We start from the raw sequence: 23747 nt of genomic DNA on the forward strand, positions 1-23747 counted from the left end.
CAAGGCCTTTGCCCAGCAGGAGTTGTCGGGCTGGACAGCTAGAAGGGGCTGGGAGCCCATCACATGCTTACTGTGGTGTCACTTGGATGCTGGTTTTACTTCACACCAAGTGCCTGGCCAGAGAAGCCCAATGGATTTTTGGCATCAAGATGGGCAGAAAATGCTGGCAGATGATGGCAGATTTAGCTGGGATTGGTCCTGCTTTGAGCAGGGGGTGGGACTAGATACCTCCTGAGGTCCCTTCCAACCCTGATATTCTATGATTCTATTTTGCTGGTTTTGCCAGCTGGGCCTTATCTCTTCTCCTTGGGGCCTTGAGAACAGCTCCAGCTCTGAAACAAAGCCCTGCAGTGGGCGAGCCAGGTGGAGGCACAGCTCTGAGTGCTGGAAGGAAATGCTGGTAGGGTCCTAGGCCACAGATGGACCCACCTGTTACCCAGATTGCGGGGGCCCTGTGCCCAATTACCATGCTAACCCTCCTCAGCTGATGGCAATTGGTACAGCTGGTTCAGCGAGGCTACGATGGGTTGCACCAGCTGAGAACGTAGTTCATTTATTTTCAAAGTAAACCCAGTCGCCATACGAGTCTAGGAACTCCGGGCTGGTACTGCAATCGGATATGCTATCTGACAGGAGGCACTGAAAGATGCTATTGACTCTAGCCCTGTCCATCTCATGTAATTTAGCTCATTGGCTGGACCCTATCACACTGATTTCCATTAGGCAACTCTAAATCTCTTTGCTGAAACACATGCTTTCTACTGTCCACTGCTGACCTGGCCAGTCCATTCTGCACCTACGTTACCAGTGTAGGATCACACGCTCCATTCTGGCAGCTCTTCCCTGGCTCCTTGACACTACTCCTCAGAGAAGCCACAGACCAAAGATCCTCTCTACTCTCTCAACCCTCCCCAAACCACGACCACCTCCGCCCAGCACTTTTCCCCCCACGCAGCTCCCTGCTGGCCCACGCAGAGGTATACTACATGAATCTTAGTCATGGACTAGTTTTTATGAAGCAACGCTGCTAGATCTATAGAGAAAGTATTGTCTGTTTGTGCAGTAAGTGCACCTTATTAAAAATAGATCATATTCATAGCTTATAGCATTTTCATCTACTCTGTTTTTAAATATACACTAAGTGCCTGATCCTGCCATCAATCCACCCTCAGTGCTCCCGTAGTCCTGAGCAGGAATTGCAACTGGGCACACAGGCAAGGATTTCAAGCATTGCTGCCTAGGCCTGGCAAGGGAATCCACAGATGGTCCTGCAGTATGATTGCACAATGGTGCATGGTTGATGTATCTTCTCTTCCCATGCCTCCCTGTCTGCAAATGACATACAGTGGGCCCTGACTTTCCTTCTGGAGGCCTTTCTCAGCTAGAAAGAATCACACTGAAGCAGTCCAGGAATTCAGAGAGAATGTGACACTGAATCGTCAACTGGGCCCACGTCATTTTTTACTGCAGTTGCTGAAGGTGGTATTGCAGAGGGTCTCCTTGTCAGTAGTCATTTCTACAATCACCACCCTGGAGCCAGAAGCAGCTGTTTTAAAGATAATTTACAGGAACTATTTTGAATGAGAAATTAAAATACACTGAAAGTGATGTTACTTTAATGCAGTGATTCTCAAACTTTTGCACGGGTGACCCCTTTCACGTAACAACCCTCTGAGTGCAACCCCCCCCCATAAATTAAAAACACTTTTTTATATATTTAACACCATTAGAAATGCTGGAGGTAAAGCGGGGTTTGGGGTGAGGCTGACTGCCCGTGACACCCCACATAATAACCTCATGACCCCCTGAGGAGTCCTGACCCTCCGTTTGAGAACCCCTGCATTAATGTGTTTGTACTTACAAAAGTTTGATCCTGCAGTGAAATATTTGTTAAGAAATAGACTTGTGGCGGATAATGTCCTACTACTGCTGATATTTTAAAAATATGGATCATCAGTGCCTACATCTTATAAAGCACTTATCAGTAGATTCCAATGCACGATACAGAGGAGGCCGTTATCATCACCCTTGCTTTACAGATGTGGAAACTGAGGCTCAGAGAGGGGAAACGTGACTTGTTCAAGGTCATCCAGCCGATCAGGAAGAACTGAGCAAGGTGCAAGGTCTTCCGAGTCCTAGTCTAGTCCTCTGACCACTAGGACACACAGCTTCCAAAGCATCCAAGTAATAGGGGCCAAATCTTGCCATCAACCACCTCCTCATCCCCTGTGAGACTAGGGGCAAGGACTGTAGGATTTAAACCAACAAATTTAGGATTCTACCCTCCCCTTAATTTAGACAAAACGATAGAGAGATTAAAGAAAATCCTTCTAGCAGTTTTGCCATTTCCCCACAGGATAATGGAAGATGAATAGAATGTCGAATGAAAAAGAGAAACCCAGCACTTACACCAGCTTAACTCCACCGGTGTCCATAGAGCTACCCTCATTGCCAGTGGTGTGAGAAGAGAAGCTGATCCGTAACGTTTCTGGGGTCAGATCCTCGACTGGCCTCAACTGACTTCAGTGGAGCTATGCCAATTTGAACAAGATGGGTATCTGACCGTGCAGTTTCTTTCCTACTGAGAGAGATGTAATTGATTAATTGCTTAACCGTGCATTGTTTTAAGCACTGTGCATTTCTCTGGCAGGTAGATTGACGGGGAATGAAAAGATCAAAGTCTCATTGAGAATATTTTTCTCTAGGATCTCCAAACAAAACAATTAGTCATGTTCTTCATCAGAAGGCTAAACAGTGATATAATAGTGAATGGTACTGTAGCATTGCCTATAATTAAGGAACTGTTTGCATTTTAATTATTAACGGCTATTGTCAGATGTTGATAATTCAGCTATAAAACAAACATTAAAGCAAGTTTGGCAGTTTCTGAACTATGGAATCGTTAAAGTTTAATTTTTCATAGAATCAGAGAAATGTAGGGAAGGGACCTCAAGGGATTGTCTAGTTCAGTATTATTCTAGACCTTCCCTGACAGGTGTTTGTCTAACTTGTTCTTTAAAACCTCCAGTGATGGAGATTCCACAGCCTCCCCAGGTAATGTGTTCCAGGGCTTGTCTACAGTTAGGAAGTTTTTCCTAATGTCTGACCTAAATCTCCCTTACGACAATTTAAGCCATTTTGTGTTTATGCGCATGCTTGTGGCTTGTGCCTGGCTTTTGTATAAACTTTGGAGGAATTTAGACTTGCCTCCCCAGTAAGCGTTTGGACAGAACATTAGTCTGAGGAGTGATGATTCAGAACAGTGTCTGTTTAAGTTTGCATGACTCCCTTGAAAAGAAGGTGAGTCCAATTCCGCTCTCCGTTATAACGGTGCAGGTAAGAGGAGAGTTGGTGCCAGTGCGACTCAGAGCTGATGCCAAATACAAGTGTCTGAAAATTACCTTAGTGTAAACCTGTGGTCCCCCCAACTGTGGGGTGCACCCCATTAGGGGGACATGGAGGAATGTGCGGGGGGGGCATGGCAGGGTCCAGGCCAGCCCCCATTGCGGGCAGAAAGGGAGCCCCACTCTGCTCCCAGCTCTTCCCCGGCCCTACTCCCAACTGTGGCTCTGTTCCTGCCCCTGTCTCCTCACCCGGCTCCTGTGGGGGGCCTGGACAGAGGTAAGGGGGGGGCACAACGTAAAAAGTCAGGGACCGCTAGTGTAAACCCCAAAACAGCAAGAAATTCAGCTAAGATTGAAAGTCGGCCCTGACTTTATGGGATGAATTTTGCTCTGACTGCGGGCACTGGGCAGCACAAAATCTGACCCTACAGCCTTCATTTATGGAAGTAACGCAGGAGAAAGTAAACAAATAAAAGGGATGATCTCCTAGAGCAGAAAATCCATACCAATGCTATGGCCTTCCCGCTCGATTACAGGTGGCTAGGTTTCCTTCTGAGCGGATCCGAACACAGGGCCACATTCTGCCGTCTTTTACTCAGGTGAGTAGCCCAAAGGGAATTCTGCACGGTCCAGGGTTGCAGGATTGGGCCCCTAGGCCAGTGACAAGTCCTGTAATATAAAAGCACTAGGTATCTCATCCACAAGATGGCGTTCAAGTTCATGGCATACATTCATCATCAATCGCTCTCCTTAGTTCTCTATAGGACAGAGGTGGGCAAACTATGGGACCGTCCTGCCTGACCCCTGAGCTCCTGGCCGGGGAGGCTACCCCGGCCCCTCCTCTGCTTTCCCCCCTCCCCAGCAGCCACGCGGCTTGCACCCGCCCACCTCCCAGTCTTTCCAATAAACCTGTATTGCTGCTTTGAGCGACATTGTAAGGGGGCAGGGAGTGGGGGGTGGGGAGGGTTTGGGTAGGGGGCAGGAGGTCCTGGGGGCAGTCAGGGGACGGAGTGGTTGGATGGGGTGGACGTTCGAGGGGAAAGTGAGGAGACAGAGAGCAGGGGGGGTTGGATGGGGTGGGGTCCTGATATGGTGACCAGACAGCAAAAGTGAAAAATTGGGACGGGCGTGGGGGGTAATAGGAGCCTATATAAGAAAAAGACCCAAAAATTGGGACTGTCCCTATAAAATCGGGACATCTGGTCACCCTAGGTCCTGGGAGGGGGCAGTCAGGGGACAAGGAGCAGGGGGGGTTGGATGGTGGGGGTGGAATCCCGGGAGGGGACGGTCAGGGGACAAGGAGCAGGTGGGGTTGGATGGGGTCAGAGGACAAGGAGCAGGCAGGGTTGGATGGGGTGAGATCCCAGGGGGGCGGTTAGGGGCAGGGGACACTAGGAGGGGACGGTCAGGGGACAAGGAGCAGGAGGGGTTGGATGGGGGGGTCCCGGGAGGGGACGGTCAGGGGACAAGGAGCAGGCGGGATTGGATGGGGTCCCAGGAGGGAGCAGTCAGAGGACAAGGAGCAGGCGGGATTGGATGGGGGTCCCAGGAGGGAGCAGTCAGAGGACAAGGAGCGGGGTTGATGAGGGGTGGGATCCCTGGAGGGGACGGTCAGGGGACAAGGAGCAGGTGGGGTTGGATGCGGGGTCCCGGGAGGGTGCTGTCAGGGGACACGGAGCAGGCGGGGTTGGATGGGGCAGGGGGCGGGGGGGGGCAGGGGATACTAGGAGGGGGAGGGGGGGGGAGATCACAGGCAGCAGTTTTGGGGGGGGTCGGGAGGGGACGGTCAGGGGACAAGGAGCAGGGGGTTGGATGGGGGTGGGGTCCCAGGAGGAGCAGTCAGAGGACAAGGAGCAGGCGGGGTTGGATGGGCCAGGGGGGGTTAGGGGGGGGGGGACTAGGAGAGGACGGCAGGCAGGGTTGGATGGGGTCCCGGGAGGGGACGGTCAGGGGACAAGGAGTGGGGGGGTTTGATGGGGGGGTCCCAGGAGGGAGCAGTCAGAGGACAAGGAGCAGGCGGGGTTGGATGGGGGGTGAGATCCCAGGGGGGAGGTTAGGGGCAGGGGATACTAGGAGGGGACGGTCAGGGGACAAGGAGCAGGCGGGGTTGGATGGGGGGGGTCCCAGGAGGGAGCAGTCAGAGGACAAGGAGCAGGCGGGGTTGGATGGGGGGGGTCCCAGGAGGGAGCAGTCAGAGGACAAGGAGCAGGCGGGGTTGGATGGGGGGTGAGATCCCAGGGGGGAGGTTAGGGGCAGGGGATCCTAGGAGTGGGTGGTCAGGGGACAAGGAGCAGGGGGGTTTGGATGGGTGGGGGATTCTGAGGGGGGCAGTCAGGGGGCGGGGGCCAGGCTGCTTGGGGAGGCCCAGCCTTCCCTACCCCACCCTCCAAACCGCTTCACAACTCCAGTGTGGCCCTTGGGCCAAAACGTTTGCCCACCCCTGCTCTAGAGCCTCACATGGTAATCATGAACACTTAGTGCTTCTCTAGCGTGTTACGTCTACAAAGCACTGAGCAAACTTAATTCAGGTAATATTTAGCCCACTCGAGTCCCATAAATGTCACAAGAACAGTGGAGATTTCATGTAAGTTAGTCACTACGTTGAGATCTGAACAGATGGAATATATTCAAAGTTGCAATGTTGTTTAAAAAACTAAAACAGTAAAAACTTTTGCTAATTCAATTATTTACTCTCTAGCACAAAATCCATAAAGCTTGTCACAAATGACTGGTATCGGATAACTTTTAAATCTGAATATTTGCAGAATCAAACCGTTGAATGACAAGAGTAAGCAAAGAAAGAATACTGGTTTTTTAAAATGCATCTCTGCAGAGATTAAATCACTTTGGAATATTTGTTTGCCTAAATATTTACATCTTCTAGGCATACTCTGTCAATGCTACTAAGTATGCAAGGAGCAACAGCTAAGCAGAAAGAACTGACCTGCCTGTATAGTCAGTGACAGAGGACATTACTTACTCTCAAAGCAAGGTTTTATTCTCACCTCATTTCCAGCAAGTCTGCTTGGGGTAGACCAGTGGTTCTCAACCTGTGGCCCACGGGCTGCTTGTGGCCCAATCAGCACAGAGCTGCAGCCCATGTGACATCCTCAGGGCCATACAGGTAGTATTAGATGCGGCCCACATAACACATTGTGGGCCATATATGCAGCCCACAATGGCAAATAGGTTGAGAACCAGTGGGGTCAACACTGCATAGGTAGTTCTGTCCCTTTAAGAGGACAACTCAAGCCTCCTTAGCTTAAGTCTAGGTTACAAGTCTAGGAAACAAAAATTGGTTGAGGCCCTGTATGAAAGGAGAAGCCAACACCTCTTTAGCTCAGTTGCAAATCAAGCCAGGTGTGACCAGAGACTGGGACAACAGGCTATTCATTTGCATTGAAGGCTGCAGGAAGATCATTTGCATTGAAACCACAAGAGACTGCAAAATTAACATGGTTTCCTTACAAGCTCTAGTTTCAATCCAGCAAGACACCTTTAAAGCAAGGAGAGATCCCATTGGACTTTACCATATTAGGTATTTAGTGCTGCTCAGATTTAAATAGGAGTTCCCAGGACTAGCTGGCTTCACCCACCGATCTCTGGGTTTGTGCATTGGTCAGGGACTCCTCTCCCTCCACATGTGGGGAGAATTCTAGACAGGACAAAGGCTTGTCTCAAAGCTTTTGTTCCATGGAAGCTAAGTAAGGGCAGGGAAAGGGATGCTGAATTCCCATTAGAAATTATTGGGGAATAGGCTTCCAAATACACTATATGCCTTTGAAAAAAATCTCACTTTCAGCTCTTAGGTGATAATACGCTGGTCGTCGTATCTACCATTGCGCATATACCCAATACTTTCCCCCAAATAAGTGATATTATTTCTGCAATGGGATCAAGGAACAGACATGGAAGGATCTATTGTTAGTCAGCAGCCTGCTGCATAAGACACAAAGGAAGACATGTTTACTGCCCCAAGGAGTTTAACATCTATACAGACTATTCTTCCTGCTGAACAAGAGCATAGAGGCCGAAAAGGTCACATGGACTGAAGGCCTGAACTAGAAATGGGTTTACAGTCGTATTACCCTGCATCTGGCCTGTGGGAAAACAGATCTTCAGCGTTGAGTGTACTGATTCCTGAACAATATACTGGGGGGAATCACTGACTGTTACCCGAGGTGGCATTTTTCAGTCCTCACGTGGGCAATCCCATTGTGGAGTTCAGGGAGTGTATAGCCTGGGAGCAGCCTCTAGGAGGGATAGCTCAGTGGTTTGAGCGTTGGCCTGCTAAACCCAGGGTTGAGAGTTCAATCCTTGAGGGTCTATTTAGGGATCCAGGGCAAAAAACGGTCTGGGGATTGGTCCTGTTTTGAGCAGGGGGTTGGACTAGATACCTCCTGAGGTCCCTTCCAACCATGATATTCTATGAGATGTGTAAGGCCTGGATTGCTGGGACCCCCCCCCCCTTCCAGGCATTGTTGACATTCACACTTGGCAATCACAGGGTGGTTGGCCAGTTCAGCAGTGATTGCAAGCCACTTAAGATCACTCGTTAATCTTGTGATCATTCATTCGGGTAGCTTCTTCAGCAATTCAGCTGCCTCCCAGCCTTTACATTGCCTAGCAACCATGCCAGCCACACTGCAGATGTCAGAACGTAACTACCAGCAAAATTATTTGTATAAGAAGATAAAAAATAAGGAAAAAGCTGTGGCTATAAACTCAAGTTCCCACCTCATTTTATAGAAACAGTGTCTGGAGTTTTAAAGGTGTACAGACTGATTGCAGGATAGGTACCCAAGTGTATCTGCTAACAGAGCTGCACAGGTAAACTTGCTCCAATACGGAGCTGTGTCGACTTAAATGGGACCCCCTGCTTAAAACAAGGGATTCCCCATGCAGAGATGATTACAGGACCAAGGCCTTCAGTTTTAGTGGTTCCTTTATTTTGTTTGTTTGGCAGCCAAAGAAAACCTTTGTCAAAACCCAATTATTCACCCAGCGCTAGCTTTCAGCTACTGCCATAGGTTCCAATATCTTGTCCTCACCCTTAAAGCTTTACAGGACTGACTCAGCCTGTATTTCCCATCTAGTCTTCTACTCCACCAAGTCACTTCCACTCCTCTAACGACACCAGCCTAGATTCCCACTTTGTCTGCTTCTCTCACTCCTGCCTCAGTGCCTTCCTCCATTCATGGAATTCCCATCTCATGCCACTTCCCCAGAAATGAACAGAACAGGGTAATTAGCAAGTGAATCATGTCCTGTCATCCAGCCCCAGCTCCTGGCAGTCAGAGGTTTAGGGACACCCAGAGCATGGGGTTGTATCCCTGACCATCTTGGCTAATAGCCATAGAGAGCCCTATCCTCCATGAGTTTATCCAGTTCTTTTTTGAACCCGGTTATACTTTGGGCTTCACAACATCCCCTGCAACAAGTTCCACTGGTTGATTGTGCGTTGTGTAAAGAAATGCTTCCTTGTGTGTGTTTTAAACTGCCATCTACAAATTTCATTGGATGACCCCTGCTTCTTGTGTTACGTGAAGGGGTAAATAACACTTCCATATTCACTGTCTCCTCACCACTTAGTCGTCTCTTTTCTAAGATGACCAGTCCCAGTCTTTTTAATCTCTCCTCATATGGAAGCAGATTAGGCACCTAAATCCCTGTTTAGGCACTTTTGAAAATCCCACTAGGTGCCTATCTGCATCTTTTAGGTGCCTAAGCACCTTTGAACATCTGGCCATAGTAATCACTGTGTATATGCAAGTTCCTGAGGGCAGGGACTGGCTTTTTTTCTACATTTGAATGGTGCTTAGCACAACAGGGTCCTGGTCAGTGACTGCAGCTCTTAAGTGCTATGATGATACAAATAAATAGTGCTTTAAAAATAAAGCAATGGGCCAATTTGCAATACCCTTCCTCACACAAATAGGACCTTCATTCATGGGCTGGCCCAATGATTTCAGTAGGAGTACTGCTGGTATAAAGGTACTCTTCAATATGTGTGAGGATATCAGAGTCTGGCCCTCCTTTTCAGATTTAGGAGTCGCTTTATTCACTTCTATGATATGATGCCTATGTCTTTACCGAACTTCAGAATATCAGCTGGGGTTTCTTGCACTAGAATATACAAATGTTTGACAGAGGGCTGTGTTACAGTGCTCATTACTGAACGAGTACCCTGATATTAATTCTGACATGATTAATTGTAACAATAATTTTATACAGGCATGTATAAACATGGATTGTACATGCCGAATTTTATTGGTATTTACGGTGTTTTTGTAAGGATACTTGCCGTTAAAATCTAGACATTCTTAAATTCTGTTTGCTCCCTAGAATGTTCTAAGCGACATTTCTGCCAAGTCTCCTCTTAAATCGACATAATCCTAGTCCATATGAAGGGGTCAGTAAAGGGTAGGAGAATGGACATTGGACCAGAACCTCAGCTAGTGCAAACTGGCATGTCCCCATTGGAATCATTAGAACTACACTGATTTATACCCACTCAGAGTAGCCCTGCTACAGAACATGGAATACAACGAGTCAATTGAGCAGCAAGGTGGCAGAATCCAGCCCATAGCAACTAAAAACAAAGCTCTCACTATGGGATGGTGACATTTTGACTGGTCCCAGCAATTTCCCCAACCCATCCCAAGCCTATTCCTTTCCCCCAAGGAATTTTATGGGAAGGCAGAATTTCACCACTCTAACCCAGGCATCTGGAAGTATTTCACTCCATTTCCAGTTAAGTTACTTGGGGTGGGTGGGGGAGATCTGTCAGTAAATTGGTTTAACAGAACCAGCCACTCATGGACTAGATATTAAGACAGGTCCACCGTAAGGGCACTCATTTTGGTCTTGCTTCTATGGGTGTCCCCTGGGGAGGTTAGCAGGGGCACTGGCACCCATAGCAGAACCCAGCACTGGTAGATGCTGCATACTCACAGTGGGAGCTGAGAAGGCACCATACAGGAGCACAGAACTGGGTCTAAAGGTTTATCCCTCCGACCCATGTGGGTATTTATACAGTGCATCCTGGTATTAAGACAATCAGCCGCTATCCAGTTTAACAAATTGGACACAATAACCACTAATATCATTTCTCATTGTCTGGAGCACTGGACTGGGTTGTATTCCTGGCTTAGCCACAGACCTTGGGCAATGTCACTCCTGGCCCCGCACCTCCATTGCCCCAGCTGTAAGGAATGGGTATAACAATACTGACCTCCTATGTAAAGTATTTTGAGATGTACTGAGAAGAACTAATTATTAATACCCAAGGAAAACAGAACTTCCTATTTCTACTTAGATCACCTGATGTAACCCCCTTATGCACTGAATCTGATCCCCTTATGCACAATGAGTAGCGTCTTGCTCCATGAGTAGTTGCACTGAAGGTAGTAGGATTGTTTGTGCAACAAAGCACAAGTAAGGAAGGATTGAACAATCTTCTCCTGTATGAGTCAGAGTGAACCACTCATTTCTTATTACCATACACAGCCAAGGAATTTTACACAAATCATTTCACAACACCAAATTGCTACAGCATTTGCCACCAAGTTTAGTTTTTCATATTATTAGAACTTCTGCTGTTTTTAGTGAAGAATTTGCTTGCAGCTTAGAAACAGGGCCAGTGACCCTGATAACAAGATACATGCTTTTAAAGGGTACATTTTATTAAATAATATATCATGCTATTTAACTGTCTGGCACGCAGTATTAACTTTGAAAAAAAAATTTTTTTTGGACATTAAGGAGTGTTTGTAATGCCTGTTTCTCCCCTAATTGTCTAGTACTACACCAGAGATTTTACCAATGGGCCAAGAGTTTACTATTGAGGACGCTGAGGCACCTTTTGATCTGGATTGAAGAAAGAGAGAAAAAGGTAAGTGGAACTACGCTAGGTACAATATTGCGGGCCAAAGCCTTTTTTCCCAGCTTCTCTCTCATGCAGGAACATGTCCACTGAAAGAAAGCCTCAGGATTTGGGTCTGTGTGTTTATCATCTTTTCCAAAATGCCTTTTTGGAGACACACTGTGGTACTGGTACCACTGAGACTTGGAAGGACACACTAACAGTCATACATTCTCACACAAGTGGGCCCAGTGTAGGGCAGACAGTAGCAGAGAAATCATTTGGCAGGATGCCTCCCACAAAGCTGCTTCATACACCCATCTGTGGCTCAGGCCCAGAGCTTTTCTGCCCCACGCCATGGGTCAGTCAACTGCCCAGCCAGTTCATTCAAGATTCCAAACCACAATTAATGGCCCTCACTTTGCTTAATTACAATAGGCCCTCAGAGTTATATTTCATATTTCTAGTTTCAGATACAAGAGTGATACATTTATACAAATAGGATGACCACACTCAGTAAATTATAGGCTTTGTAATGATACCTTACAAGAGACCTTTTGCATGAAGCATATTCCAGTTACAGTATATTTAAACTCATTAGCATATTTTCATAAAATCATATATAGTGCAACGTCACAGCCCCATTGCAAAGTTTTCAGAGCCTCAGGGTCTAATGTTTTCTTTCAAAATGGGTTTTGTTTAGGTGTTTTTTTAAAGTTTGTATTATAATAAAATAAAAAAAGCTCAATTGAAAGGAGTTGTTCTGATTTTCATCATTGTTGTTGTCAAAATAAAAAAAAACAGTTGATCTGAAATGAAATTGTTTGAAATTTTCTGTCATTGAGAATTTTGAAATTTTGGGGTTTCATTCTAAACTGGAACAAAACTGTATTTCAAGCTCTCAAAATACTCTAAGAAAACAGAAAATTTCCAAAAAGATTTTAGTTTTTTAAAGAAAGAATACACAATTGCCTTGTATGGTGTCTAGATAACTATATAATTTTAAACAATTTATAATTATCTCAAATATTGAAAGTAATTTTCTCTGATGGAGTTTGACAGCACTGTGGATCCAGAGTTGGCAGAAGCTTTTGAGTGAAAAAGAATTCTTTAAATTGCAAATAATTTTTCAGAAGAGCAAATTTAAAAACACAAACTAAAGTTCCTTCACATTGTGCTGTAAATCACAAGGGAAGCATAATTCATTTACAATAGTTTTCAGCTAGAAAACTTGGCAGCCTTTCAGCAAGTTTCATAATTGCTCTATTTTAGACTTCATCTTGAAGATACTCAAGATAGCTTTTTGTTTTATTGAAAGGTTAATTTCACACCTACAGAAAAATTTCTGCTTTCCATTTGATTTAACGGGGTGTTAAATGTGAAAATTACACAGCCTCTGTGCGACGTTTGTTGCATTTTTAACCCTCGTTGCTTTTTAGACTTCTGTAGCAGAACTGAGGAAGAGTAGGCAGTATTTCTTATCATTATTGGCAACAAAGCTTGTTGCTCATATTTTGCAATGAGAGACTGTTCCTGTACAGTTTAATATTATTCCTTGATGGGAACTGCAAGATGGTGTCAGTGCATGATAATTACAGCACTGACAGTGCAGAATTGTGGGTCTTAGTAACAGGCCAATGAAAAGTCCACAATACGAAGTGATGCTCATGTGAATCCAAGTGGTACAAAGAGGGAATGTGAATCCAAATTAGAACAGAGTAGGCATGAGCGATTTTCCAAAATACTAGTACTAGCTGGCAATCATTTTGGGGTTCACCTCCTTTGGCAGTGTGTGGTATCAGAATGGATAGGGGTTCAGTGGATTCATCCCAAGTGGTTTTCTCTCCAGGTCCGATCTAGGCACATTGGTGAGATGTGGAGTTTTTAATCTGCTGCTGTTCAGCGCCTGCCATACATATTACATGTGGTACTTGCCATTGGCAGGAGCAGGGCTGTCCGGAGGGGCAGGGAAGGGAGGGAAAAGAGGCAGGCTCCCATCTGACAGAGCTCCCAAACTGAGTGGCACTGTAACCCTGTGTGCTGGGTCACAAGGCCAGTCAGTGAAATTCGGTCAGGTGGCCCCTCTGTCGCAGCCAGGGCAAACCTGGGTGGTAACGTGCTACGTGAAAGTGGCTCAGTCGTGCATGCCATGTGAAAAATGTCCAAGGGTGCCTTTGTCCCATGCAATCCCTGTCATGTGGATTTCTGTTATCAAACCTGTGAAGCCAGCACTTCCATAAGAATTAATGGAAGGAGTTGTTGTTCCGGATGTTCTGCTACGTCTGAGGCAGGATTTTCCAACACATGTCAAAGTGAGAGTGTGTCGGTGCATAGCTTTCTTCATGTGTCTACACAACCTCGGGTGCGTGGCAAAAGATGCAGTCTTGCCACAGCACTGTTCTTTCGGGTTATCAACGGAGTATTAGGACTTTCTGCTCTACATGTTGGAATCAAGATTTGTCAAGACGTGTTCACCAATCAAGACAATGCCAACTTGCTTCTGGGGAAGCAAGAGAATTTCATCCCTGCCTTCCTGGACTATTGAGTTGAACATCTCCAGGCAAAAGACTATGGTCCAGAACCTCAGAGCTGGGCCACTGTGATGGAGTCCACTCACCGAAGGTTTGGCACGTCCTCCCGACCATTCTGGCAAATAGCTCGGCAGGTCAACGCCCTTCCCCATGGTTGCCCCCATCAGTTTCTCCTCTGCAGCTCCTCTCTGATTCCAGGAACCAGTGTCCTCTTCATGACTCAGCCCTCCGGCCAGTCACTACTGTGGTTTCCCCTTTCAGGGGAGAGTGCATTAAGGTTGCTGCTTTTCAGCCGTCTCAGGCAGTCCTCTGGGTTTTCCAGTCTCTTAATTCCCTCCTCCAGGGAGTTACTTTAGGCAACTCATCTCTGTACCGCCCCCCCCCAAACACTCCTCCCTTCTCCCAGGGAGTGACTGCAGACTTCTCCACGCCACCTCCTCTGCTCCAATTTCCTGGCTTTTGTAGAAGCCCTGTCTGTCCCTCACAGGTGAGCTTCTCTTTAATCAGGTGCCTCCAGCTAAAGCTCCCCTGTTTGCAGCCTACTTAGCTCTTTCAGGGCCAGTGTGGGGAGCACACTCCATCACAGCCACTGGAACCCCTGGTGCAGGTAAGGTCAAATACCAGTGGAGAGCGAAAGCGTTGACGAGTTCATCTAGCTAGTCTGCAAGCAGAGTTCAAACAGTTGCAGCAAACTGGAAGGCCTCCAATGAATAGTTCTTGTTGCCTTCTGCATAAAGTCCATGTCTCACTTATGGACTTAAAAACATTTTGTGCTGAGACAGAGTTTGGGATTTATCAAACCTGTGTACTACCTGTATTACTATATGGGTCAGAAAGCTGGACCTTCTTACAAGCAGACATGGAATGCTTCTAGCTGCTCCAAATGCCTGATCAGAGCCAAATCTTGAGCATAAAAGTGCATTTAAGTTTGATCTTCATTCAGAGATTGTTGCATTTCAGCCACAGTACCATCCTGCCCAGCTGCTTTACCTCACTTTGTACTTTTTAGAACTCTTACTAGTTCCCAAAGTGTAATATGTGGTGATTTTCCTTCTCTTCCAATTTTTCAGGATAATCAAAAAGTTCCTTCACACAGTCTATCCATCTTTCCAGGATGCTGTTTGGTTTTGTCACCTAAATGGCTAGAAGATGCAATGAAATGGAAGAATTTGAAGTCAGACAGAACCACAGAGAGATTCATTGCACCATAAAAAGAACCATGAGACAAATAAAGAAGTAAAGAAAAAGAATTCGCTGTATTAAAATTGACGATGGCAGAGAAGAGACTGGGTGGCTGAAAATGAGCCAGGAAAGTGAAAGGGTTAGAAACGAAGGAGAGATGAAGAGCAGAGAGCTAAGTGGCAGAGGTGTGGGGGAAAGAGAGAAGGGGCGGGCAACTCGGTAAAAAACCATAATGGTAAAGAACCAGGGACTTGTGTGGAAGTGAAACGAGAAGGAGCAAATGCCAAGAGCAAGGTGGGCTAAGATGGCAGACATGGCTGGGGAAAGGGAAAGAAGTAGCAGCTGGTTAGATGAAGCAAATCACTGAGTAGCCAACTAGCAAGAGGTGAACAGCCAGCCACTGAATTCAACAACAGCCTTCGCGGTTTCACTGGAAGAGGACGCTGGCTTGGCTTGGAGTGGCTGGTGGCAGAGGGATGATTTGATTGGCTTTATTTTGCTTACTGGTAAAACTAATAGCCAGATGAGTCAGGATGGGAGCCAGGGGGGCCTGGGGACAGGAAGGAGGAGGTGTTTACACATACAATGAAGGATCACCGTATCACAAGGGAGGGGGAGGGGGCATTCTATGCCATGTGCCTGCACTGCTAGGGGTGAGTTATGGATGTTGTTTCTTTGGGGATTGGCAAAAACTCCCCATGTGGCTGGTACTATTTTCAAGTTACGTTGGAAATAGTCTGTGCTTATGCTATAAAAGAACAGTTTGAACACACTTGTGAGCTTGTACTGCTATTGGTGGGATTGCACTAATGTGGAACCATGTGTGAGGTCAGAACAAGGCCCATTCCGTCTACAGCGTTTTGTGATTCTTGAGCACAAGAAGTCTTCCCGAAGCACTGGGCAGCCCAACAGAAATGTTTCAGCTCCAAATTACCCAAATCCTTCTCCTCATTCAAAAATTAACAACCTCTTTCCTCAAATACAGACACTGTACCATTGGGGCTGCCGCACTTTTCATTTCAAACTTTGCTGGGATTATGTTAACATGTCATGTTCAAACTGCTGCCGCTCTTTTTGTCACGCATCCATGAAAGTGAAGTCTGAACATTGTTATTTTCATGAAGAATTGATCCGGCTTTGCTATCTGGTGAAAACTGCTGCATAAATTTACCCCATGTTAGTGCAAAAATAATTCATTCTGTAATGCGCATAGAAGTACTTGCTGTCTAGTTTGAGAGCCGATATTCAATCTAAAAATGCTTCTCTTTCTAGTATTAATCGCACTGCCTCATGCAGTCCTACAGGGACAAAGAAAATCAACAGCAGACAAGTTACTTTCAGTGACATGACACAACAGCCAAATGAGAGCTGTAATTTATCGACAGAACTCGCGTTCTTTTCAGAACAGATTACTGCTTCAGTGTGGACAGGCAAGGATTTGATCCAGAATAGATGCCGGGGAACTAGACAAGTACAGACAGACCGGCTCAGCTACAGGCTCAATGATTTTAGGAGGTAGTTTGACTCTTCTCCAATGACAAGGAGACAACTCATGCTAGTCTGCACAACCCAGGCTCTGCCGACGCAGCCATATTGGCAGACCCCACAGTGTAGAGGCAGCATATGCCGACAGGAGATTTTCTGATGGTGTCAGAACACCACCTCCCCAAACGATGATAACTAAGCTGACAGAAGCACTGAGGGTTTTGCTAGCACAGCTCTGTCAGCTAGGGAGTGTGGGTTTTCCCACACTTCTGACTGACGCAGCGATGCTGCCAAGATTTGCAGACCTTGGGATAGGAAACAGCTGTGCTATCTTAGGGCTTACCTACACTAGAAGCACTGCGCCACTGTAGCGCGTCTGGGGAAGACGCTCTATGCCGACGGGAGAGAGCTCCCCATTGGCATAAAAAAACCACTTCCACGAGTGCCGGTAGCTATGTCAGAGGGAGAAGCTCTCCTACCGACACAGTGCGTATGGTTTATTCACACCCCTAAGCAACATAAGCTGTAATGTAGACACAGCTTAGATCAGGGGTTGGCAACCTTTCGGAAGTGCTGTGCCGAGTCTTCATTTATTCACCCTAATTTAAGGTTTCGCATGCCAGTAATACATTGTAACATTTTTAGAAGGTCTCTTTCTATAAGTCTATAATATATAACTAAACTATTGTTGTATGTAAAGTAAATAAGGTTTTTAAAATGTTTAAGAAGCTTCATTTAAAACTAAATTAAAATGCAGAGCCCCCCGGACTGGTGGCCAGGACCCGGGCAGTGTGAGTGCCACTGAAAATCAGCTCGTGCGCTGCTTTTGGCACCCGTGCCATAGGTTGCCTACCCCTGGCTTAGATCCTCCCCTTCTGGAAACAGCTGGCAAATGTATCTTATAAGATCAACTACTTACTGCCTGTTGAAAATAAGCTTCCTCTCCGAAAGCTATCAGCACTGCAAGGCTCCTAGCAGAGACAGAGACTGAGCTTGGGAATTGTGCTTTTGGACAGCTGCCTGAGTGCTGAATAAAGGCTCCTGTAATTTGGCTGAGTTAATAAAAAGTTGAGGAAAGTTAAATCCTCTCTCCAGGGTGTTCTTACAGGAGACAAGCACAACAGGGGACCCCAGTGAATGTCGCAGGTGAAGCGCCATTACTCATCTAGGAGGCAGATAACCTTTATACTTCAGTCTGGCATTCAGTCACTGACATTTTAGAATCATTGATACTTTCGACTTTTCACTGTGCATTAGCACACTATTCTCCCCCCTTGGTGATATTCTAATTAAGAAAACTGCGACAAGCCACTAATGATGGCCATCACACATTTCAAATCAATCCTGTTCCTCCTGTCAGCATGCAGTGTTGCAGCTTACATACCGTGGAAAGGGCCCTGAGCCAGAGAAAGATACAGTATAGACTCCACTGACTTCCTGTCATTAAGCACAGCTAAAAAGTTCACAGCAAGAACAATCAGAAATTCATTTGCCATCAGCCTCGTTTCAGAGCCTTTAGATTCTGATGGTTCAGTGGCGTCTCCCTCATCTGGTTTACCCCTAGCGATTAAGCACCTAGTCACTGTGGAATCTACCACTCCCATTTCTCAAAAAAAGTGTTACCTGCTGTAGAGATTATTGTAAATGTCTTTGGTACCAGGATGACATTATGCACAACAGATTTTTTGGCCTTTGGGTAACTAAGGACAAATGTTGTTGGTATTTGTACAGGCTTGATAGTTGAGACCTCTACATCACAGCATCGTCCACTTCAGCTAATAGGGCAGGGAGCTGGTAAACTCCCTCAGGGAAAGAACAACCAGATTGGAGAGACTTTATCATTGGAAACAAAATGGAGGAATTAACAATCATCCGGGGGGAACCTGCCTGAATAAGCCCAGTTGTAGGAATTTGCAAGTATTGCTGAGGGATCGCAGTTGAGGGAAATTATATATATAAAATCTGTGGAGTTTATAAACCCCCCAAAGCCATAAAAGTTGGTGTCAATATAACAAGATTAGATTCTATATCTATATTCTTAGCCTGTTTTCCCCCTAAATGTAAACTCTAATGTACGATTGTTGGTTGGCCATAAAGAGTGTAGGGTGGCTAGGCACTGGTCTGTACTAACTTTTGACAGCAGATGTTTCAACCTTTATGCTGCATTAATACCCCTGATAATGTGGCTGTCAGGGCTGGAGACAGTTTTGTTGGCTAAACCCCATTAAACAGGATCTGGTGATTTCAGTGTCTCCAAATCAGAGGCCTCATACCCAACTCCACAGCGTCACCTCTACGGCCCAGAATGAACAAGCATTGAGGCAATGGGTTCCCCACTAACCGAGGCTCCCATATGCCCCTGACTCATGTGGAGCCTGACCTGGAAGGCCTCCATGAGTGGAAGGATGGTCTGGTCCCTGCCCCTTCACAATCTGTGTGACCTTGAGCATGTCATTTAGTCTCTCTGCCTCAGTTCCCCATCTATAAAATGGGCACAACAACACTGCCCTAGTTCACAGGGGAGAGGATTGTTAAGTGCTCAGGTAATGAGAGCTAGATAAGTACTTAAGACAGAGGGACATGTAGGCAGGAGGAATGGTAGCACATGGTGGATCATTCCTTCCTTTCCATGCTGGGCAAGGGAGACACACAGTGCAGCTGGGCTATAGCAAAACTGCAATGCCTACAATAACTTGCTTTACAAAGCTCATATGTGGCCTGGCCTCAAGCTAAAAAAACCCCACCCCATAGTTCAGAAATTCAAACAACTTTTTAAAGCAAAACCTTTAATGCACTCGATTTCATGTTATACAAGAAGAAGTGCAAGCTCCGAATGGCCTGGCCATGGACAGTGCAGCATTGAAACTGGCATCTGCAGTGCCAAGAGAAAAGAGACGTGTCGGCTTGTAGCATCAAAAGCATCATTCACAGGTATCCAACTAAGTAGTAGATAGTCACACCAGGGAGTTAAGCTTTTAGCTATTTAAGGCCTGTGAATTACAACTTTTTGCAGTCAGTGAATCTACCATGAAGCTTCATGTTGTCTACAGAATATGCATGGTGCACAAAGGCAAATCATAAACTATAACTACAGTATATGATCTATGGGTTCATTCATTTTTCTTCAATCCTTGAACAGGTTACAATGAACACTGAAGAAAAGAATGATGAACCACCAGCATGCAAGTCACCAGGACCGGCTCCAGGCACCAGCCCAGCAAGCAGGTGCTTGGGGCGGCCAACGGGGAGGGGTAGCATGACCGGCTCTTTGGTGGCGGGTCCCTCACTCCTTCTGGGAGCGAAGGATCAGCCGCCGAATTGCCACCAAAGATTGAACTGGCGGCGGTAGTGCCGCAGATCGCGATTGCGGCTTTTTTTTTTCCCCTCCCTTCTTTTTGCTGCTTGGGGCAGCAAAAATCCTGGAGCCGGCCCTGCAAGTCACCTATGGATAAGGCAACTGTCGTCGACAAAAGAGTTACTTTTGGGACAAACAGCAACACTTTTTGGCTTAGTTGCCATGACACAGACTCAAGTGACCCTGCAATACGGTTTGGGATAGTATCTGGTAAAGGCTTTTGCATTTGCTGCAACTTGTGACTCAGCTACTGATTGCTTCTAAAGGAAGCAATTATACCTTTTCTATTTCAAATGGTAATGTTATGTTGCCTTTCAGAAAATTAAAGCACTGAAGATTACTCCATAGTAATAGTGCTAATTTATTTCCTCTATATTATCTGTATTTATTGATCATGTTCCCTTTGCCAAGCATCTGAGGGCTTGTGCATCGTTTATACACATAGTTAACGGTAATCAGTTCCCAATAGAAAGCCTTCAACAGGCAGCATTTGGAGATATTAGAGAGGGCACCTTGTGGCAATCATGATATCTTCCCCAAGCCAATGTTCACTGTAAAAGAAAAGGCGTGCTACAGTCTAATGGCAACATGTGTTGCCAAGTATCACAAGTCTAAAGTACTAAACACACATCCCACAACCCAAACACATTCCTGGAGGGCCCCATCTCAGTAACAGGTAGGAAAACCCTTCCTAGATGCCTTCCCTCACATAGCTGGAGGTACAGTCTCTGCAGGCTCCCCTTTTCCTGTATGGATTTCAAGTGATGTCAAGGAATCTTTCCATGCACTTTTCTGGAAAAATTCCAGAGTTCTGGCTGCAACACACAAATGCTTCTACTTCATCCACAAGCTTCAAGGAGAGACAGAAAACAGGCAAAGGAAACGCACGTTAAACCTACCAATGATTATTTTATCGACTCCATCCTGTATGTTGGACGTTGGCTTCCCTCACACCTTTTATTGTCATTGACATCCATGCAAAGGGGATGTAAAATGCTATGGCGGTAGAACGGTAGCACCGGCCATCCACTGCACAGTGGCTTAAGTGCCGGCGCAAGGTGCAGAGCAATGGAGAATCAGACTCTCTCGTTACTTAACAATCTTTAAAAGTGTTTCTATACTGGATATTCACCAAATGAATTTTCAGATTTAGGGACTAAACAGAATGTTTTAGACTTACAGGACATAGTGTATTATGGACTTCAGGCTGCAGATGACATAAAATACGTCACAATATGCTGAAGAAAATTAAAGTTCTGAAGAGATTAATTTTTTCCCTTTTAGGCAACAGGAACAATCATTTTGCATTTGTCCCAGCTCGGGGTTCCAACACACCTCAGCTAATTGGGAAAAACACTTACCTGTGGAGCCAAGGCTGAATTCTGAATTCGCCTTGTGGTTAATATTGTTGATGACAACCTGTACAACATGACAGCTGTCCAGCCCATGACAGGGACTGTCGTTATGGACAGACGTGATTAGAACTACTAGACTGCCTCTGCCAAGAACGAGTTTTGAAATAAGAGCTGGTGACACTTCATTGTAGTACAATAGCAACACTGGGCTTCTGAAGGATTTGAAAGAAAGGTGACATTACCAAGGGGCAAATTGTTTGATGGGCTAAATATTGTTGAAAGCAGCAAAGAGTCCTGTGGCACCTTATAGACTAACAGACGTATTGGAGCATGAGCATTCGTGGGTGAATACCCACAAAAGCTTATGCTCCAATATGTCTGTTAGTCTATAAGGTGCCACAGGACTCTTTGCTGCTCTTACAGATCCAGACTAACACAGTTATCCCTCGGATACTAAATATTCTTAGGGCATGTCTACATGGCCCTGCAATCGCAAAGGTGTGATTTTTAAGCACACTAATTGATCCCTGTGGGCCCAGCTGGGGCACTTTACCAGAACTCGGTTTCAAACAGTGCTACATTAAAGAGTGCTAGGAAAGTTTTAGCGAACACCAACACAGTCTACACAGACCAATTAGTGCCCAACATGGTAGAGCACTTACAAATCACACCCCTGGAGTGTGCATTGTTGGTCTGTGTAGACAAGCCCTTTAGTCCCGAGTTATCAGACAGGGTACATCATGGAGCAGAACAAGTTCCATAGCAAAGGGCCATTCAGTGATGACTACGGGAAGAGAGATGGAGTCACAGATTTAAAAAGACTGCATATGTTAAACATAATTATTTGTATTCTGGTATTGCAGAGTGGCCTCGGCTCCATTGTGCTCAGCAAACCACACACACACACACACACCCCTTGCCTAGAGGAGCTTACAGTCTAGGTACAAGAAAGTCTTTGCTGAAGATACTAGGGATCACAGAGAGTAGTGTAGTGTGTAGTGCATCAGCACAAGGCCTAGACATATGAGGGGCATACGTGGGTCTTTGGGGGTGCACAGACCTTGAAATTAATTGGCACAGGGGGTGCATTTCATGCACCAAACTTCTTTGCTGCTCTGGATGTTGGATGTCGCAGGTACCACAGTGAGCGGTTGTGATGGGGTATGTACAGGGTGCTCCACTCACCGCTGGGCTGGCGCCTCCTCCTGATCACTCTGGGGATTAGCTCTCAAGGCCGACACCCCCGTCCGCAGTTTGCACGCCATGACTCCAACTCTGGTCTGCAGCTTCTCTTGCTCCAGGACCCTCAGCGTCTCCTTCGTGACTTAGCCCTCCAGCTAGGTGTGTTCCCCCTCATGGGGTACAGTCCATCACTAGTCCTAGGCAGTCCTCCCGTTCACTGCCTCAGTTCTATGCCATGCCCCAATCTCTCCCCTGGGTTCCAGTCCAGGGACCCTCAACCCAACAGATCTGGGGTTTCTTCTCCTAGCCCTCACTGCTCCCTCCCTGGACTGCTTCTTACACTTCTGGTTCTTCTCCTGTCATGTGGCGTACCAGCTCAAACCTTCCTCCCTCTTCCCAGGAACTGACTACTGCCTGCCTTCTTGAAGCCTCTCCCAGCAGCCCATCTGTTGCCAGCTGTCTGGCTTTATACAGGCCCCACCTGTTTCTGTACAGGTGAACCTGTTCCTCTAACTGGGGCTTTCTTCTCAGCCTTGACTATCAGGTTAATTGGCCCATCTGGCCTCCATTAACCTCATCACACCCGCACACAGGGCCTGAGGGGCCCGTTAGGGTACTGGACTGCACCTGGAGGGAGAGCCAAGCCTAAAGAACAAGAAGCCCAGCTGAGCAGGAGTAGGCTGGATTATAAAACCAGGACGTTTGCAGCAGAAAGGAGCTCCAGGGAGACCGTCTACAGTTAGTCTGTGGGAGCAGAGAGAAGGGGAGGTGTCAGCCTAAGAGGAAATTAGCCCTGGAAGAAGGGTCAACCCCAGAGGAGTTGTGGGGAAAGGAAGCCTGAGAGGATTAGGTAGGAAAAGCCCAGGGAAACAGCAGTAAGGGGGTAGGACTGCGACCTGTTCTTGAGTGCCCCTGTAGCAGGGTGCTGGGGCAAAGGCACCTAATTAGCCCCTACTCAGCCAGCCCCAATCAGGGGAAATAGATTGGGGCTGGGGAGAAGCCTGGTGCCTGGCCTTTGGAATTGGCTGCACCTGCGGGCCTGAGGGTTCAAGGGCTATGAAGGGTGGCTGGCAGCCAGAAGAAGGGGGAATGGCCAGGGGAAGGTCAGTCTGCAGGCTGTTTAGGAGAGGACTCTGTTTAGGAGAGGAGATTATCAGGCCTGCAAGCTCTGTATATAGTATAACACTGGTGGTGGGAGAACATTGTGTATATAAAGCCACAGGTGCTGCAGAACTACAAGCCTCTCTGAGCTCAGGGGCGACTCTAGGTATTTTGCCGCCCCAAGCACGGCAGGCAGGCTGCCTTTGGCAGCTTTCCTGCGGGAGATCCCCGGTCCCGCGGATTTGGCGGCACACCTGCAGGAGGTCCGCCAAAGCCGTGGGACCAGTGGACCCTCCGCAAGCACGCCGAAGGCAACCTGCCTGCCGCCCTTGGGGCGACCGGCAGAGC

General features: G+C 46.8%; 1 protein-coding gene across 1 annotated transcript in view; it reads right to left on the reverse strand.

Moving 5' to 3' along the window:
• The window catches only part of C7H3orf49 (chromosome 7 C3orf49 homolog), a 62223-nt gene that overhangs the window by 23162 nt on the left and 15314 nt on the right, over positions 1–23747 (reverse strand). The window contains 2 exon segments of the mRNA XM_039481958.1: positions 2410–2581; positions 3851–4013. The gene's annotated coding sequence lies outside the window, so the exon portion shown is untranslated.

The sequence above is a fragment of the Mauremys reevesii genome, linkage group 7 (genome assembly GCF_016161935.1).
Source record: "Mauremys reevesii isolate NIE-2019 linkage group 7, ASM1616193v1, whole genome shotgun sequence".
Classification (NCBI taxonomy): Eukaryota; Metazoa; Chordata; order Testudines; family Geoemydidae; genus Mauremys; species Mauremys reevesii.